General features: G+C 42.4%; 1 long non-coding RNA gene across 1 annotated transcript; it reads right to left on the reverse strand.

Annotated features, from left to right (window-relative positions):
- Window positions 1-2436: 2436 nt before the first annotated feature.
- On the reverse strand, window positions 2437-12619 carry LOC308478815. The gene is made up of 3 exons (XR_013987307.1): window positions 11885-12619; window positions 11318-11565; window positions 2437-2600 (listed from the first exon to the last, which is right to left on the reverse strand). It is a non-coding gene; the product is annotated as an uncharacterized lncRNA (long non-coding RNA).
- Between the last annotated feature and the right edge of the window lie 4191 nt (window positions 12620-16810).

Consider the following 16810-nt stretch of genomic DNA (forward strand, 5'->3'; position numbering starts at 1 on the left):
CCATTCTGTTGTTTAGGAAGGCTTGTTCACCATTGTTGACTTTCTCATGGAGAAACTCCTGCTCAAGTACTGAGATACTCCTAAAAACACAAACCCACTAAACTAGAGAGAAATTGGAAAGTTTATAGGGAGCTGATCAAATGGTATTCATTATCTGATTCAGGGAATGAGGGCGATGAACCTTCTTATGCTCACCTCTGTTGTGACAATGCTCCACATCCAACCAATGACTCCAGCACCACAGTCAGAAAGCCAACCACCACAATGTAGACCTAACACTCAACAATGATATATTCTATGGTCACCACCACGGTGATTTTTCAGCCAGAACTCAGTTCTGGCACCTCCCAGGTGGGCACCATTGCCATTATAAGAGAACAAGGGAGGTGTTCGTGGTGAGTTCCAGCACCTCTTTTTCTAGAAAAATAGCACTAATCACCACCATCTTGGATGTAGCTGAACATTGTCAATCTAGAAGCTAAAGGTGCTTAGTTACTTTTATGAGGATGGTTATAATATTACAGTCTTACAGAGACTTGATAAATGGCCATCTGTAGACATTTCAGGGATCTGATCTAGCAAGATTCAAACCAAAAACCAGGAGAATTCAATTCATCCATTGATTGTTTTATTTTCCATAGATGTTTGTACCAAATCTCAAAATAATGCACTTCCTTAATATGTTTACTCATCCTTCTGCTGTGGAAGGGACACACATGGAAGAGTCCTTGTGAAACTGTACAGTTGTGATTTTCCCTTCTTGCCCCCACCCCACCCCCAGTTAAACAGCTCTGTCAAATCAGCTGATGCATCAATAAAAGCCTACAGTTTCACTTCACCGATAAACCAGACTGCAACATCGCTTGCCAGAAACCCAGTCTTATGAACAATCCAAACAAAGGAATCCTTTCAGATTCACAGAATCCTTCAGTATTCACCTTCTGCCACCTTTGATACCACAGATCTTTTCTATAACATCATATTCTTAAATGGAACTTTTGTACCAAGGCCCATATCCCAGAAATGCACACAAAAGCTATACAGGCTACAGAGCCTTCATGATAATCAAAATGGATATTTAAGATTTCTGCTTTATATGTTCATCCTTGACATGGGCTGAATGGAAATCTACTTTGCAGAGAACCCTGTTTTCTAATATGTTTTACCTTTGCCCACATATTGTCAGCTTCGTACATCTCAAGTTGAAACAGAAAAACCAAGATGTCATTATACTAGGAAAAATAAAGTAGCTTGCTCTGCTGAGAGGACAAATTCCTTTCCAGATTAAGTCTCCTGGCCCTCCTTTACTTAAACGCGCAGCTCTCTCCAATTTATACTACACTTCTGAAAGTTGTTAGAAGCTGATCCAGATATGACTCTGAAGCCACCATCTGTGCAGACTCTGAGAAGTCTAGTTCATTACTAGTTCTAAAAAAGAAAGGAGATCCCTTGGCCAGCCCAGAATAATCTGAGGAATCAGGGGCTAAGGCAGGACTACGGAATTTGTGCCCCTCATTGTTCTCCAGTTCCAACTCCCATCAGCTCCAGCCAGCATGACCATTGGTCATTGAAGATGGGAGGTGTAGTATAATGGAGAAAGTTTATTTGTACAGGTGTCTGGTGCTGGCTCTGCCTCCATAGGGAAAGCAGGGAAGCAGAGGAGCTACACCTGTGAAATATTTGGGCCAACAGTTCAAAATGAATCTTCATTGTGGCAACTGCCCTGGTGAAAGGAAACTCCTATGGTTCTTCCTCTTTCCTTGTAATAATGGAAACATGAAGAACCAATCCAAAAAAAAGAGTTGTGGATTCTGAGTTTATTCAGTTACTCTCAATCCTTTTTATTGCTGGGTTGAAATTTGGACCAGGAAGTCTGCAACTGGGAATCTCTTGGGGATTTACTCTTGAGAACATAAGACAAACCTACTGGATCAGGCCAATGGCCCATCTAACCCACTATCCTGTTCTCACAGTGTTTGCCCAGACTCCTGTGGGATCTCTACAAGATTTCTCTGCCATCTCCTCTTCTTTGTTTCCTCTGCCCCTCCAACATGTCCAGGCTTTGGATTTTAGAGAGAGCCTGGAAGGCAGTGGGCAGCCTTTGCCTCTATGAAGCAGGACCTTCAAAGGAGTTTCCACTATATCCAGAGATAAGTGGTACATGGCTTATTTTTTATGCAGGTAGCATCTTCTTCTCTCATCTGCTTTTTTCCCATCTAGAGATTTTCCACAATACAGCCTTCACTAATCTGGTACTCCCCAGATGTTTTGAACTACAACTCCCATCAGGTAGCTCGATCACATCATGCTGGGGTTGATAGGAGTTGTAGACCAAAAAATCTGGTAGGCATCAGGGCGGCCATAGGTAGTCTTTCCCTACAAGCCTCTGTGTGCAGGTTCTTCCTTTCTCCTCTCAGGAAACAGGACATTACTTGCTACGACGTTTCCCATAAGTTAGGTGGGTGGGGTTGCCTCCTGTGGCTGTTGCAAGGAGATGAATCAGGGATGTGATGTTTAGAAGGGGTGTTGGGGGGCACAACCAGTTTTTCCAGAGGTGGAGTATCTCTTATCCTGCCTCAAAGTATCACAGAGCCTTTGAGCTGTGAAGATGAAATAGACAATATGTGCATAAGTGTGTTCTAGTGTTCTGGGATAATGCCAACTTACATGTTTCCAGGGATTGTACGTGGATTCAAAAACCTTCCCATATACAGATAGCACCTGAACATTGAGCACAGCACAAAACTCCTTGGACAAACACTGTGCCTTCCTCTGATTCTTCTATCATCTCTGATGGTTGGGGCAGAGAGATGAAGGGGAGAGAACAGAGGTGAGCAGTTCCTATGAGGGGGCACAAGGTGAAGAAAGGCAAAATTAGAGAAGGGGGGGGGGAATCGAGGTGGTATTCCAGTAATTTGCTTCATGTCGAAGATGTAAGAAATTACCTAAATCGTGATTCTTTTAATTGTACTAGAAGCAATCACTGCATTTATAAAGAGTTCAGTTCTCTCTTAAGAAAAAGGTTTGGAACGCGTGAACGAACGAGGCTGAGACTACCCTAATTATATGTATCTATATATTTTCCGAAGGCACATGAAGCTTAAGTCGAAAACTGAATTATTGTACCTTAAGTCAACAATCTCCAGCCTACAACGCTGAAAACCAAACCTGGAGCCAGTCCTGGCATCCGCCGTAACTACTTGAATTATAGATCTGGAGTGAGCTCTTATATATATGGGGAGCCAAAGTATGCTAGTGGCGAAGGAGAATTCTGTTTATTGAGATATACACTAGCAACCTAAGGAAGCAGTATTGCAGTGGAAATGAGTCTAAATTACTTGTAGAGAAGCCTGACATATTTCCAAGTAATAAAAATGTTACACCCTTGCACTCTAAATAAAATCTTAGTTGCTGTTGACAGTTGGTATGAAATCCCAGTCAGAAATACCAAGCTGCGAAAATAAGGCCTAACTTTTGTTGTTGTTGTTATTATTATTGTTGATACATCTGGCATCCAATCATGAAAGACAATGTCCGTGTCACTCGGATGGCCCCCGGGCATTCACTATATCTACATCGAGGTTAAACATCTATGTGAAGATGTGACAGCACACCTTATAAAAGATATTATTGAGTAATATAGACTTTCTGTAATAACCAAAGAGTAAAGAATATAGCTTTTTAAAGGTCTCCCCATGGCTGATCTCATGACTCAAAGATGAGACACTGTGCTGCAAGCTAAGTAATAAAATCTGGTGGAGACTCTGGGCTAGCTTGTGACAAATCATATCAAAGTATTATTAAAGAAGGAACTTGAGACCCAAGACTATTATTGATTCTTGACAGAATTTCTTATAAATAAGTGTTGCAATCTGATCCTGGGCTAGCCAAGGTCCTGGTAGAATTCCACCTATTTACAGGGCAGGTTGCAAAACAGTGCCATTATATTACTGAAAGATGAAAGGAGCGCATTTGGCTGCAGAGACAGGGAGCGCTGCCAGAGGGAGGCCAGAGACAGTCGCTGCCACAATGGCCCCAGAGGGTGAGACGGGAAAGGGGGAAAGCGATGGCATTTGTTGGCCCAAATCCCAGGAGCAAAGCATCAGGCAGGCTTTGAAGCCTTCACAGAAGTCTTCGTCAGGTATCATGGGAAAGGAATGTATTACTCAACTTGGTCTAGAAAAAAGCTTTGTGGCAAATGCGAGTTTTAGAAAACACACACACATACAGTTAAGACCTACAGGTTACAACCCACCTGCAACCCTTCCTCACACCAGTTGAACACATTATTTTGCAAAGGGGATTTGAAAATAGCTAGTTGCAGAGTGGTCTGCTGCTAAGAGACAAGTCCCCTCTTAGGAATTGGCTAAAACAAGATTGCCAGCAATTGTGTGTCCCTGCAACAACCTGTGGATCAGGCAAAATAATGGACAAGATATGCACAAACTGTCTTCTTTCTAAGCTAAAAGGCAGCATCAAAGACTATGATCAGAAAAGGAAGCACATCAAAGAGAAGGGATGCTCAACCCTCTCTTGCTATTTTCCCAGTCAAAATGTGGGAGAAGTGATTCACGGGATGAGGTGTGGGAAATAGGGATAAGTATCCTTCCCCCTATTGGGAGAAAAAACAATTAGAGGTGGGCACTTTGGAGCAGAAAAGGACAGGAGCAGAAATAACTAAGCAGCTTGTTCCTTCCCCTGCCCCACCACGATTTCTTTGCTGAAATTGCCAGCTTCCCACAGCCATTTTCAGAGTTTTTTTGTTTTCAAACTCAACTCATGCATCTTCCGTGTATGGCCTTGTGCTATTTCACAATGTGAGTGGGAGAATCAAATATCTGTGTGGGGTGATCCAAATCTCTGTCTGTGGGAAGGGCTGTAGCTCAGTGACAGAGCAGCTGTTTTGTATGGAGTTAGGACTGAGAAAGACCCCTTCTCCAAAGAGCCTGGAGGGGCATTGCCAATCCATGGAGACAATACTGAGCTGGAGAGACCAAAGGTCTGACTCGGTATAAGGTATTTTCCTTTGATCCTATGAAAGCATGCAGGGAGAAAAGTTCTAGACCAACCTGACACACTAGTTTCCTAGAAGGATCTTTGGTTCTTCAGTTTTTAAATACAGACGCATTTAAACATGTGGTCTAGCCTCAACCTGTGTACTGTTCTCCTTAGACTGTTCTATATGCTTTTCCAGAACACAATGAGTTGGATTAACAAGCCTCCAGCTTAGAGCTGATCTATGGGTTTGATCCAGATTTAGTCACTTAGAGGAGACCTACCAAAATCAACGGGAAGTAAGTGGACCTCCTTTAAACATGACTAGGCCTGGATCCAGCCCAGAGACCACCTGAAGGCCTGAAATAGACCCTCCAAGTGTCCCTATTTTCCAGGGACAGTCTCGGATTTACAGAAGCCATCCTGGTTTCTGATTTGATCCTAGAATGTCCTGCTTTTCCTTAGGATGTCCCTATTTTCATCGGAGAAATGTTGGAGGGTATGGGTTATGTGACCCTCAAGCCAAGGAGATAGGTAACTTTGCAACCTTTAGAAGACATTTGAAGGCAGCCCTGTATAGGGAACTTTTTTTAAAAAAAAGTTTAATGTTTTATTATGTTTTTATATATGTTGGAAGCCACCCAGAGTGGCTGGGGCAACCCAGTCAGATGGGCCAGGTATAAATAATAAAATTACTACTACTACTACTAGTAGTAGTAATAGTAGTACTGAATAGGGTGTCCCTATTTTCATCAGAGAAATGTTGGAAGGGTATGCTGAACAGTACATTTAGTGGTATACATTGGAGCAAGAAGAGGCATAAGAACCTGAAAACATAAGATCAGCCCTTCTGTATCAGACAAAGGCCTGTCAAGTGTAGTATCCTCTTCCTCACAGAGGGCAACCACATGACATTAGGAAGCCCACAAGCAATTGCTGTCACTGCCCAACAATTGGAATTCAGAATCACGTTGCTGCCAATTCTGGAGGTAGCCATTGATGTCACTATTCAATTTCCATTTTGTGTTCCTGAAAGGAGTAGTAAGAAAGGGTTTTTGTGCATCTTTCCTTCCTAATATGCCTTATTAACTTTAGACTGCTGTTTAAGATGGGGGGGAGGGGGGAAAGCGTGTTTCCCCCTGTGCTTATAACTGTGCTGTGAACGTGTTAGTGGAATGAATCTGTGACCCTTTAGAAAACTAAGGACACACCTCCATTAGTGTCCATATTGCTGCACTGAAGAGGCTGATACAGTCAACTGAAATGACAGGGTGATAAATATAAAACCACTATCATCAATAAGACTGGAATGTAAAAGCACTTAGTTTCAGCCTAAGTAACTCCCAGAAAGTTTGGTTTCAAGAACCAATGCATCATCCATCACGACTCTACCTTCTGTTGACAAAGTAATTGTAAGATATCTAGAATGGAGGTTCAATATGAACTGACATTTTTGAAAGGAGGAATTGTGTGCTGCACTTACTCATTAAATGTATTTTCCTTCACTAAAGATGTTTCCTTTTTTAGTTTATGTATGAATAACTTTAGTTAAAGTTCCCTTGACACACTGACTTTGCTTTGAATAGCACCTTATATTCATTAACATAAAACCTGAAAGAAAATAATTTTAATGCAGCTTTTTTAACACTTCAAAAGCCTTTAACAAATTGATCGAGCACAATTATGTATTCCAAAGGGAATTATAAAGAGATCACAGAAAGGTTGAAAAGTTCTGGTTAAAGGAGAGATAAAAATATTCCTAAGTAGAAACAGGCATGCTGTGCTGGAACTTTAATGCTTACCAAATTGTAAAAGTAATAAAATTATTTCAAAATGTCAAAGTTTGTAGCCCAAGTATGATCTGGCTGATGATAAGTAGCAAAGACAAGGTACTTGGAGGTTAGAAAGCAATTTAGGTTGAAGTTTGGCTAGCCAATGAGGGCACCATGCAGCCAAAGTTCGGCACTTCTCGTTGATTTAAGTGTTGAAGTTAAGTGTGTGTTTACATCCCTCTCGCTGAAATAGATGGGACCTAAAAGTGTTTCATTCAGGTGGATTGGGCCCTAATTGTACTACAATTTGTCACTGCAAAGCAGAGCAATTATCATTGCTTTTAAGGCTTATATCAATATGCAAGTCCAGGTATTTGCATGATATGTTAAGTGTGCTCTCTAAGCATGGATATCCTGACTTTATCAAAAGATGTAACAGAATTTTAACTAGTCTCAAAGGCTTTGTAATGTTGCGTTCCTATTGGGGCTCTGATATTTCAGTATTATAAAAGCTGTGCCACAATAGACGACAGAGAATTAAATACCAAGGAGAAACAAGCCATTTGGTGGATTGTTTACTTATCGGTACTTCTTTGCCCTTCAGTTTGGAATGGACAAATCTCAATTTTAGTTTTGCTTCAGTTCTGATTACCAGTCTTTAGCTCACCACATGTCAGTATCAGTTTATGTGTGTGAGTTTTAAAAAAAGGTCTCATGAAAATTCATCAGCATTTTAGTGACATTTCTCCTAACTCACACATTTTTGTATGCACTTTTGCCTAATTTACATTTTTTTGCTACCAATTTCCCCATATATCATGCATTCTTATGTTATTTTCACTCATGTATGCATACATTATTTTAAAGGAAACATTTTCGTATACCCTTTTTAAATATAAATAGTTTTATTGACTTTCCAATATCGTTCCAATAACAGTCTCATTGTAACAATGCCAATTTTATTCAATTAATACAATTATTAAAAACCAATTATTAATATACCAAATTATAGCTAAAGTGGCCTCCTCACAGCTAGATTTGATGGCTCCCTCTTTATTATTATTATTATTATTATTATTATTATTATTATTATTTTCTGCTTTCCAAAATCTTAATAATTTCAGTTACATTCCCTTCAAGATAATAATCCCTTATACAACAGCTACAATCTTATGGTTTCCATTCGTGTTAATATATTAAGTAATCTATGAAGTTTCAAGTGAGGTACTTAGTCTGTAATCATTATTCTTTCCTGCATGTGGCAATTCCCCCTCCCCAGTGATGCTGACCCAACCATATATGGTATTGTGTCCTTCATTTTTGTACACACTTTTTGGTTGGAGAAACACCTCACAAAATATAGAGAAGCACAAATTTTCCGTCTTTTGGTTCCCGTATTGTTTCAAATGTGTGTGTTAGCTATTGTGAACCAACCAGAATGTCTCCCCCACCCCTCTCTTCAGAAAAAGCCTCAGCTTGGCTTGCACAATTTAAACACACAAGGGGGGAAAATGGAAATCATACAGATAAATATATTGTGTATGTGAACTACAACTTTTTTGGGGTAGAATTTCATTACAACTAGGCATGTTAGGCATGTTGGGAGAAGATGCCGAGATTGAGTTTTCATTCACCTCCTCCTAGTCCTTCTGAGTCCACCTTCTTCTGCATCGACTATTCACTAAATAAAGTGGTACCTCGGGTTACAAACACTTCGGGTTATAGACTCCACTAACCCAGAAGTAGTACCTTGGGTTAAGAACTTTACATCAGGGTAAGAACAGAAATCACACAGTGGGAGCGTGGCGGCAGAGGGAGGCCCCATTGGCTAAAGTGGTACCTCAAGTTAAGAACGGTTTCAGGTTAAGAACGGACCTCTGGAATGAATTAAGTTCGTAACCAGAGGTACCACAGTAATAGCCTTTCAGAGTACCCAGTTTTGGAGTGAAGGGGAAATAGTAAAGCACAGTACATACATACATACATACATACATACCGTATTTTTTCGTGTATAAGATGCCCCCTGCTTTTGGGGACTCCAATTTAAGAAAATGGGGGGGGGGGGGTTGCCAAAGTTGTTGAAATTTTTGTGGGGAAGATTGCCCAGATTTGTTGAGGGTTTTTTTAGAGAGGGATGCCCCAAAAATCACTCACGTGATGCTGCCAATCACACGCGTCGCAGAAGAAAACAAACGTCTGCCTGCTTACCACCAGCAGCTGCCAATCGCATGCACAATTGCCACAGCAGCAGCCAATCCTAAGCAGCCCTTGCAGCAGCCACCAATCACCCACCCAATCGCCGCTGACAAGCTCCTGCTCACAGCTGCAACCAAACGCCCGCCCCGCATATACACTATCCGTGTATGACACCCCCCGATTTTTAACATTATTTGAGAGTAAAAAAAACCTCATCTTATATACAGAAAAGTACATACATACATAAATCATAATCATATCTAAAATAAAGATACAATATTATAATATCAATAACAGCAGCAACCCCCAACCAACAAAACACCCTAAACAATATCCCAACCGAAGGGTCTGTTCAGCAGCTTTTGTAGCTGGAGTCAGTCAAGGTCCTGCCCTCACAGGCCAGGAGGAAAAGGGTCTGCAGGGTAGGGAGAAGGTCTTCAGGAGTCACAGCCAAATACTTAGGGAGGCATAGGCAAACCCGGCCCTCCAGATGTTTTGGGACTACAACTCCCATCATCCCTAGCTAACAGGACCAGTGGTTAGAGATGATGGGAATTGTAGTCTCAAAACATCTGGAGGGCCGAGTTTGCCTATGCCTGACTTAGGGACAGTGTTGTCCTTTGATGTTTGTAATAATAATAATAATAATAATAATAATAATAATAATAATAATAGGTGTTTTGATAGTAAAAAAGAAAAATGTGTTGAAAGAAAGAGAAGCAAAACCCAGACACTAGTAGAGATGGAAAAAGTGAAGCATATCAATCTGAGATTTTTTTATCTAGTTACTTTAGAAGGGCACTTTTGTTTCAGCAGTAGATGAAAGTCTGAAGCTGCAATCCTACATTTACTCACTAACCTAGGAGCCAGTCCCATTCAGCTCAATGGGCCTTGCTTCTCCAGAAACATACATACGATTGCACTGTTACACAATGGCTGCTTTCCCAGTCACGGGGTGGGTGGCTATTGCGGCCTCGTCATGGCGAGCTCAGATCCCCCTGGAGCAATGCTGGGGCTAGGCAGCCATCGGCTGGGAATTCCCTGGCCGGCCGCTCCGATTGGCGGACTTTCCCACCATCTGAACATTTGAATCCTGGGCCAATCCGGTTGCTGTGAGTGGGCGTGGCTTCGGTAAGCTTTGTACTTACAGAAATAACGCATGAGCTGAAACCCAGTCATCCTTTGAAATGTGCATTTCTCCCAATTTCACCATGCAGCTCCTAAGCCAAGTAATGTGTCAAAAAGTGCATGTTAGGGGAAAGCATGCATAAAATGCATATATTAGTGGAAATAACATACAGTGGTACCTCGGGTTAAGAACTTAATTCGTTCCGGAGGCCCGTTCTTAACCTGAAACTGTTCTTAACCTGAAGCACCACTTTAGCTAATGGGGCCTCCTGCTGCTGCCACATCGCCGCTGCATGATTTCTGTTCTCATCCTGAAGCAAAGTTCTTAACCCGAGGTAGTATTTCTGGGTTAGCGGAGTCTGTAACCTGAAGTGCCTGTAACCTGAAGCGTATGTAACCCAAGGTACCACTGTACAGTCAAACCTTGATTGTCGAACCTAATCTGTTCTGGAAGCCCATTTGGCTTCTGAAATGTTCGACAACCAAGGTGTAACTTCCAGTTGGTTGCAGAAGATTCCTGCACTCAAGCGGAAGCCACGTCGGATGTTCGGCTTCCGGAAAACATTAAAAAACTGGAGCATTTCCTCTGAGTTTTCGGTGTGAACATTGCACTGCAAAAATTGCACGCAAAAATGCAACTGCTGATCAATTTCCATGAGGACTTTTTTGTTTTAAGCCAGCTGATATGGGAATGTGGAGAGATGAACTCAAGATTGGAAAGAAGAGAAACTGAAATGGACAATATCGCCCATCCCTAAGACCAAGAGTCCACTCTTAGAAGGATTCCCAGTCATAGAGAGGCTTCCATGTACAATCCGCTAAATGCATATAGAAGCCCCCCTCTGACCTCCAAGCTGAATGGGCAAAGATCTGAAGAGAAGCCCACCCACACTTATGGGGAAAGAGCTTATGTGTGCCTTCCTTCCTCACTGGACTGCTGTAGGCTGAATGCATGCTCCTAAGCATGAACTCTGAAAGCAAATAAAGAAGGATATTTTTAACATTGAATATGGGAGAAAGGTCTCATTGTCCTCAGACAAAGGCTTAGGAGAATAATTTACTGTGGCCAGGAACATAACTAATTTGTTTAAGCCCCACTGAGTTCACTAGGGTATGGTACCACTGTGGCTAATGGTCTAATTTTAGCTCTTCCTTTGTTGGATGCAGTGAACTAATTGCTGTGTCCATACAACAATATAATCTACAAGGGTATGTTTTGTGTTTACCTCATGAGCTGAATGTACACTTCATCCTCTCCTACAGGCTCAGGATGGGTTGAAACAGTTGTGGCTCTCTTACAGCCAGATGTTCTTTGAAGATCTGAGCCTCTCGAGATAACACGCGCACCTCTGTCTTCCAGTGGTTTTAGCCTTGGCAGAAGTCTTTGTCAAATGTTTATTCATGGACATCATTTGCCGAATAATGCTGCCATAGCTCTTTTTACGCCCAGGATATGTGACTTAATGCAAGCATTCTGCTCTTGAGAAATAGAGACACAAGAAGTAGAGCTCAATAAAATATCAAAAGAAGACATTTCAACATAAAAACTCTTCACAGAAGCATAATATACTGTTTCAATAGCTCCTTGTTCCTACACTCCTTATTTTTCTTGGAATTCATCTCAAACTTTGCAAGAGAAAGGGGAATTATATTGTCATCTTTAAAGGAAATCTCTCCGTGGGTGGCCTTGCGTACTTAATCTGGCCTTGCAGTCATCAGCAAATTATCTCTAGAATGCCCCATGAAATTACTCTTTCCCCCTTTTGGAGTGGGATTCAGAGGAGACACTCAACTAAGCAATCTTCTAAGCCCCACTGGAGTCAACCAATCAGACGCATACAGGAACACAGCAACCTTGGGTCGTATCCAATGCTGCATGTGCTGTGTTCTGTTTACACAGTGACACTTCCCCTTCCTCTCCTCTCCCTGCATACCCTCAAAATCTTCCCTGTCTGGAGTTGATTTTGAGGGTGCATGGAGGGCTTCAGGAGAGAGGAAGAGATGGGAAAGTTCTTTCGCAGCAGTCTGCTGTGCTAGCAGAGCAACAGAGTTGGATAAGCTTCCTTGTTTTCCATCCAAGGTGAGCACAGATAGATGCAGTGACACTAGGGAGACAGTGGGTGTGACGATTAAGATATGAGAGAATGCTGGAGGTGAAATAGTTAAACAGGTTGCCCAGTCAGGACCCAGGGGGGTGGAGTCAATGGGATTATAAAAGGAGTTGGTGGGGAGTTGTTGGTGGGGAGTTGGCTGGTTTTAGTGGGTTGGCTGTTTGGGAAAGGCAGTTGGAGAAGCAGTTGGCAGGCAGTTGGTAATAGACAGACAGTTAGGGCAGTGGGTTCTTGAGTGTGGGGAGGTAGAAGAGATAGAGAGAGGAAAATAAGACTAAGAAAGTAAAGAGCAACAACGTTTGGAATGCCGAAAAAGTTTGTTTGTGCCTGAAATAAAATACACTCTTCTTTATTAATTGAGAACCTGACTGAGACTGAAGTGATTTTACCTGGGAGGACCTGGTTGGTGGTAGCGGATTAGTGGTGTACGGTTCAATAGTCCATGAGACGACCGGGGTCTCCATACGAACGCCACAGTGGGTTCTGCTGAGTGGGCCCAAGAGACATTTTGCTGCCTGCCTTGAAGGGCAAGATGGCACCCTTCCTTCTTGTTTTGACCTTTAAAGGTTTTGACCTTTAAAGCCCTATGCGCCTAGGACCCACATACCTATGGGACCGCCTCTCCTGGTATGCCCCGCAGAGGACCTTAAGGTCCACAAATGACAACACCTTGGAGGTCCCAAGTTGCAAGGTGGTTAGACTGGTCTCAACTAGGGCCAGGGCCTTTTCAGTACTGGCTCCGACTTGGTGGAACGCTCTGTCACAAGAGACTAGGGCCCTGCGGGACTTGACATATTTCCAGAGGGCCTGCAAGACAGAGCTGTTCCGCCTGGCCTTTGGTTTGGACTCAGTCTGACCCTTATGTTTCCCTCCCTTATGGTTTTGATCTATGGGCTACTATTAAAATGAGGCTGCATTTTAAAGTATATTTTAACCTGTATTTTAAATTGGTGTTTTTTTTATTCTAATTCCACTGGTGTTAGCCGCCCTGAGCCCGGCTCTGGCTGGGGAGGGCGGGGTATAAATAAAAAATTATTTATTGATGGCAGCTAGCCAATTTAGGGGCCACAGAGCACACACAGTTCTTCCCCACAACACTGCCACACCATTCCTCTTCTGCATGTGCCACCTGAGGCAGCCACCTCACGCTGCCTACTGACAGAGAAAGGCCATGGACCATGACCATAATGCCCTGATAGTGAGCTTCTGAGGTGCATCAGTCTAATTCTTCCTGAAAACCAAGTCCTGGAATAGAACGACTTAGGCCTGACAAAGGAAGAAAAGCCAAACATTATTTCATGTTTAACCAGACCTTTTTTTTTTTTTTGCTTACCTTTAAAGCATTAAGTGTCCACAGCATGGGCACCTTGCATGTACCTATTTGTGAGAGCTAGTTTGGTGGGCCAATAGTGTTAGTCTTGGGACATCTGGATCCCATTTCCTGCTCTTCCTTGAATTCTCTGGGCAATCAAGAGGTTCAGTTTCTCATCTGTAAAAAAGGATCACTAAAAACACCTACCTTACCAAGCACATCCAGCCTACCTTGGGAAATATCTCCTTCCATACAATCTGGCTTGGAAATGTAACCCTAGAGCCCTTTCAAAAATGGTGCAAATTATTGCTATTATGAAATCACTTGATCTGCACTTCTCGAACGAACATTGAGATTGGGATGTTGTTATCCTTTGGATTTTGAACGTCTTCAAATTTTGGCTCCTGCTTGTGGCTTCAAAAAGCTCTGTGTGTGTGTGTGTTTAATGCATATTTTGAAGGAAAATCCATTTAGAAATGTGTATTTTGTGGAAAACTTAGGTTAGAAATGCATATTTAAATGTGGATTTCTGGACAGATTTTTCTTTTTTGAAAGCATTGCAAGCTAACAAAGAAACAATATAGAACAGATTTATAAGCAATATAGAACAGATTTATTTGCAGAAGGATCCTTCCATTCCTAATTTCACCAAGCATTAAGGATCCCACAAAGCTTTCAATGAGTGCAAGTGAAATAGACCTCTCATCCTTTTCTTTCCTACATTGCCAAGCCATCTCAAGTCTTCATCCTTACCTCATTTCCCCTTGCTTTTTGAATCATCAACAGCATGTCTGTTGGTACTTGGACTTTATTTTGTGTCTACTTAGCTCCAGACCCAAAGAGCAGTCTTTAATCCCAGGCTGCTAGGAGCGAGCAGGTCACTTGGATATTGGTAGACAACCAGAGACAAGCCAAACAGCTGAGAACCATAAAATAGATAAATATTAATTTGCAGCAACCACTGGCCTTTACAATAAAAATCGTAAAAAGAGGTATGGGGGCAGACTTTTGCACCCACTGATTTTCCATGAGACAAAAAAACCCCACCCTTGTACCCATTTTCATTTAATTTATTTAAAATTGCCCTGAGCAAACACCATTAAAAAATATAAAAAGACAAACCTCCAATAAACAGGACAAGAATGGATTTAAAATAGTCATCTAACAGCCGGCCTTCATCCATGCATACTTCTAATTCAATCTGAATCTGTCTTGCCCAGTTTTATCCTCATTTCTTTCTTTCTTCAATTCCAGAATGAACATATATAGAAAGAGACACACCTCCCCTTTTAAAGGGCTGTTTTTCTTTCTGAATCATGTATGGAATGCTCCTTCTGACTCCATTCTGTGTAAATAATGTGTAGAATAATCTAAGTACCATCATGGCTTTGACAGCAGAAGCCTTGTGATGAATAAGACCTTATGTGGGATTATTATATGACATTTCCAAACTAAATTATATTTATGAGTCATATACAATTGCATTACATTCTCCTGTTGCAGTGGATTTGTGCATTTAGCAAATGCTTTAGGAAATATTGCTGTCTGGAATCCGGAGGGCTCCATCCCAAGGGGTGGGGGGAACGATCATACTTACAAAATTGTGGGCATAATCAATTTGCACATTTAGAGGATTTGTTTTCAGGGGCCCAATGTTGCCGCATCTACATTTTAATGAATCCCGTGGATCACATCTATGCTACATCCAAAGGTTTCATACGTGGTTCCAGGATGGGGTCTTTAGGGACATGTTGTAACAACTTTGCTGAAGTGAGGCAGACCTGAATCTGGTCAGCGTCTCTTTGAAAAGCCACCTGAGAAACTTATTTATGCCGCCTTGAATTCCACTGTGGAGGAAAGATGAGACACATAGGATGGACCATCTGCTTGTATAAAGATTTGCCTTGGAGCATGGTACCTAAAGGACCACATTTTCCCCCTATGAGCCCACCCAAGGTCATGTTTCTGTGCCTTCATCATCTCAGATACAGTGGGTAGTGATAAGAGGCTGATGACAATCCCCCTCTAATATACAAACATTTGAAAGAATGCATGGGCAGGATTCCAGGGCTGTGCAGGCTAGTCGTACCACCCAGTCAATGAATCACCCTAGCCACCATGCTCCCTGCCACAGAAACAACACAAAACAGCCAACACCTTGAACTGTGCTCAGAAATGGAGCAGAAGGGAAATGAAGACCAAACAATAGGGCCATGGTAGTTGGGATGCGTCCAAGGCAATGGGGGCAATTGGAAGGCCCCCAGCTGGCTCCAGCCCACTGGCTGGCAGCCGGACGATCTCCGGTCCTTGGAGCAGCATGTAGCTGTGACCTGAGCTTCAGAAGCCTTCAGAAGCTGGGCACGCAAGCCAGCAGAGATAAGAACTCTTCGCAATGGAAGGGCAGAGAGAGACTGTGTAAAGCAGGCATTTTATTCGGCATCAGGACAAAGGAAAAACATGTCTGCTCCCCTTTGTGTCAAAGCAAACAGCATAAGAAAAAATATACACACAATGGAAGTTCCCAGCAGGCTGTGCTGGAATGTAAACAGACATGTGACATACAACAATTCACATGTCTGTTCCTCTTAAGGTGGAACGAAATATCGTAAGAGTAGCTAGGGGGTGGCGAGGTGGGCCCCTGCCAGGGGTGCAGGTGAGGGGGGGCAAAACTGGCTTTTAAAATATGTCCATAAATATGTATATAAACAAATATTGATTATTGCCTCATAAGAAAAGGTTTTAAATAGAGGGTGAACTGAATGGGTGGAGGGGGCAGGATTGGAGGAGAGGTGGAAAGAAGAGCTAATTTGTCTGTGGGTAGGGGGTGCAATCTGGACGGTTCTGCCAGGGGCGCAAGGTCACCTAGCTACGGCTCTGCCAAACAACATCACAATTGCATGCTTTTGCAGAACAGGTCCCAGCCATACAAGTCAGATTTTGCACAGTTGACATTTCCAATCACTATTCAGAAGCGGACCCACGTAGAGTCTGTTGCAGTAATCTAACTTGGAGGTAGGTGACCAAGTGTGAGGCTTCAGGGAATCCTATCCCTCCAACAGTGGCAACAAAGAAGCAGATAAAAAGAAGAGTTCTTACCAATGAATTTATTCAATAATCACATTGAGAGACAAAGGAATGCGGTCTCTCTCTAGATAATGGCGTTGCTCCAAGTCCCATCCGCTCAGTCTCCCTGATACTATGTCACCCCTGTGCTGGCTGATCTGTGCTTTCTGCCTCTGGGCTTTCTGTTCTACTCTCAATGCACACCTGGTCCTAGGAGAGGGGGGCGGTCAGAA

This window comes from Podarcis pityusensis (assembly GCF_964106645.2).
Source record: "Podarcis pityusensis genome assembly, chromosome: 6".
In the NCBI taxonomy this organism is placed as follows: Eukaryota; Metazoa; Chordata; class Lepidosauria; order Squamata; family Lacertidae; genus Podarcis; species Podarcis pityusensis.